Consider the following 4,170-nt stretch of genomic DNA (forward strand, 5'->3'; position numbering starts at 1 on the left):
ACGTGATGAATCCGAAAACAGATTTCTCCTAAGTCTTACTGTTTCCAAGATAACCCCACTTCCGGTCGCTATTTTCGATTTCCGAACATAGATTCTATTCATACTTTTTCTCACGTATAGGTGTGCGTGATGAATCAGCAAACATATTTTTTCTAAGTCTTGCCGTTTCCAAGATAACCCCACTTCCGGTCGCTATTTTCGATTTCCGAACATAGGTTCTATTCATACTTTTTCTCACGTATAGGTGTACGTGATGAATCCGCAAACAGATTTCTCCTAAGTTTTACTGTTTCCAAGATAACCCCACTTCCGGTCGCCATTTTGGATTTCCGAACATAGGTTCTATTCATACTTTTTCTCACGTATAGGTGTACGTGATGAATCCGCAAACAGATTTCTCCTAAGTTTTACTGTTTCCAAGATAACCCTATTTCCGGTCGCTATTTTCGATTTCCGAGCATAGGTTCTATTCATATTTTTACTCACGTATAGGCGTAGTGATGAATCCGAAAACAGATTTCTCCTAAGTCTTACCGTTTCCAAGATAACCCCACTTCCGGTTGCTATTTTCGATTTCCGAACATAGGTTCTATTCATACTTTTTCTCACGTATAGGTGTACGTGATGAATCCGCAAACAGATTTCTCCTAAGTCTTACTGTTTCCAAGATAACCCCACTTCCGGTCGCCATTTTGGATTTCCGAACATAGGTTCTATTCATACTTTTACTCACGTATAGGTGTACGTGATGAATCAGCAAATAGATTTCTCCTAAGTTTTACTGTTTCCAAGATAACCCCACTTCCGGTCGCCATTTTGGATTTCCGAACATAGGTTCTATTCATACTTTTTCTCACGTATAGGTGTACGTGATGAATCCGCAAACAGATTTTTCCTAAGTTTTACCGTTTCCTAGATAACCCCACTTCCGGTCGCTATTTTCGATTTCCGAACATAGGTTCTATTCATATTTTTTCTCACGTATAGGTGTACGTGATGAATCCCCAAACAGATTTTTTGCTAAGTCATGAATTGGAGGGTTCTATGACAACCTATATTAATTCTCGTAAGAGAACAGAACGTGTCCTACGGGGGCAAGTTAAGGGGCATGTGCATGGCCAAAGGGGAAGTTCCTTTGCGCGCTCAAGCATGATTTAATTTTATTATATTTTCAGATTGACCACAAAACAAGGTGTTGACAGGCAGTGTGTATATATATTGTAAGAAGATGTTTTATTATCAACCTCTACTTCTTGCAGTACATCCTGGACACAGCGTTGCAGGTTAACAAAGGACTTTTGGTCAGTATATATTTTTTTTCTTAAAACTGTTCGGTTACTCGCTCGTTCCTGACATCATACACAAAAGTTTTCTCCGCGATGAGGATGACGCTACACAGAGTGTCGGCAGGCAAGGCATCGTGGAACTCGCACACAATCTTGATGTTGGTGCGATCGTTAACAACCACCTGCTTTCTTTTAGATGTGTTGATGATGAACATGGGTCTGCGAGCTATGAACTCGTTTGGATTGTAGTACACGTCCACGTTACCGGAAGTCACTCGTTTGTAAGCTGTGTACGCCTCGTACAGTTTCAGGTAGTCCTCTTCTGCGATGTTTAGGTTGTAGTTCTCACGTGGGAAAACTTCGTTCCTGCCATTTTTGAGGTAAATGTTCTTAATCTTGCAGTTGTCGAACTGGCTTGAATTTTTCTCCTGATTGTTACCTCTTCCTGTCTGGAAGAGTACGGCTGCAAACTCGGGCATGTCGTACCGAATGTTGTTGAATTGCGTGGTTACGTCAAATTCGAAATGATTGCCGGAAGCAGGTTTTTGCACACACTGGTAGCCATAAAACTGAATGGACACTTGAGGATTCTTCAGGATGTCGGCTTTGTACTTGAGAGCATAGTTTGATTCGTATTCTACCACTGGCACGCGCAGCTCCATGGACCTTACAATACACTTGGCAGCGTCGGGTAGTGTGTTGGGAAGCAAGGTAGTCCCGTCCGGGCCCAAAGTGCTGTATCGCATCAGTGCGTCGTTGTCGTTGGCAGCTCTGCGAAAAGTGACGCGCAAACCACCCTTCCACATGATCTCCTTGTAGTCCGAGAAGAAACCGGGCAGCAGACGCATGGGAAACAGTACTGTGTGACTTTGAGTTTTGATTTTTGTACCTGCTTCGAATCCCCCTGCCTGGTAGTATGCTGCATCGGTCTTGGAGAGTTTCAGTGTTCCCACGGCAGTCGAGGTAATCCCGGGGTAGTCAACCCTATCGATGACGGTGCCGTGTTTTCTAACTTCCACCTGTGAGAATAGGTACGGCACAAAATTATCTACGAGTCTTAGGTTTGCGTTGGCAAGAAATGCTTCGCCGTTGTCTCTCTTCACTACATCAAACTTGACGTACAAATCAGCTCTGTGAGGGTGAATGAATCCATCCCCGACGTCCACATCGTATTCTATCTCTCGATTCGCTTCGTTAAGGTTGGCAAACGTGCGACGGTTGGGAGGGAAGGACTGCAACTCGTAACTTTCGATTTGTTCCATGATGGCTATTTATTATATGTTAATCTCCACGACGGCAGTGGTCGCGGCTCCTGCAAAATCAACCACCTCCCCCTTCTTGTTTGTCACTGCTAATTCTATGTTGTCTATGCGATTACGAGATACAGGAAAGTATATCGGTGGGGAGGGTGTGTAGATAATTGGCTCCATGAACTCAGAGTTTGGTTTGAACGTAGCGATAATACCTGTCTGCTTGTGACTCCCTGGGATGCCGTCAGAGGATTTGGTGATCATACCTTGATCATTTTTTTTACAGAGCAGTTCGGGTAGGTTGTTATTTATAGACCCCACCCCATTTTTTTTGTTTTGTGTTCATGGCGATGGTCGTACCTAATGCGGCGACCCGTTCGCCCAACGAGATGTCTCTGCTGACGAGTCTCCCGAAAGCTGCGTGCTCTAACTTTCTGTCAGCATCATGACGTACATCGAGATCGGTATTGGTATTGTAGGCAATATCGTGATCCTTGCATGCGGCATCCAGGGGATTCACACCCTTGTCGCCTCTCTTTAGTCGCTGTTCGAGTTTGGTACCGGGACCGCGGTACTGGTAACCTGGCAAGTGCATCTTGAAGGGTGGCTTGTTGATGATGTCGTTCACGAGACCTCGACCTTCGGCCACGTTCCAAAATTTCGGAGGTAGGGTGTTGATGATTTTGATGAGGTACCCTATGCCTTTGTCGTCATTCACAATGAAGTTGGCAAGCTTGGAGCTAACCATGTCCACAATTCCTACCTTCTCGTTGCGAAAGTTGCTGTTGCCTGCATTCTCCTCTCCTGCAATAACCAACAACCTGTCTATGAGCTTGCGCACGTCGTCAACCCACACAAACTCTTTGGGCAGGTTGTTGTAGAGTTTGACGCCGCTGCCTGTTTTGACCTGGTTCCATATCGGCTTGATGAGGTTCTTGTATTTTTCGCCGCTGCTAGATTTGACGCGATTCTGCGTAGCGTTGTTGTTTTGGTACAAGGCATCCGTCATGATCAAAATTTCCTTGTAACTTTGGTAATCTTCGTCTGTGTAATCTCTTGGCTGCTTTTTTGGTGATGAGTTCCCACAGTCCAACCGTGCCGGGATACCTGTTCCAGCTGTTTTTCTCACCCAAATTGACTTTCACGTTGTCACCCTCGAACGTGACTTTCGATTTTCCGATTTTCCAAACCACGCCCTCGTTGAGTTCCATGGTTGGGTACAATCCGAAAACCTCGTCTTTCTCGAACTAAACTCAACGGCCTGTTGATCAATCAATTTTCGGAACGCTGCTCTTCTTGCTGGAACAGTGACGATTTCGGATTCGCGACGATCGACATGACGAGGAAACCCAACGACGGAAAATACAAAAACAAAATTAACGACTTTCTAAACGTTGCAACGTTGTGAGAAACGTTTCTCACAACGTTGCAACGTTTAGAAAGTCGTTAATTTTGTTTTTGTATTTTCCGTCGTTGGGTTTCCTCGTCATGTCGATCGTCGCGAATCCGAAATCGTCACTGTTCCAGCAAGAAGAGCAGCGTTCCGAAAATTGATTGATCAACAGGCCGTTGAGTTTAGTTCGAGAAAGACGAGGTTTTCGGATTGTACCCAACCATGGAACTCAACGAGGGCG

This window comes from Lepisma saccharinum, chromosome 5, assembly GCF_977018435.1.
Source record: "Lepisma saccharinum chromosome 5, izLepSacc3.1, whole genome shotgun sequence".
Classification (NCBI taxonomy): domain Eukaryota; kingdom Metazoa; phylum Arthropoda; class Insecta; order Zygentoma; family Lepismatidae; genus Lepisma; species Lepisma saccharinum.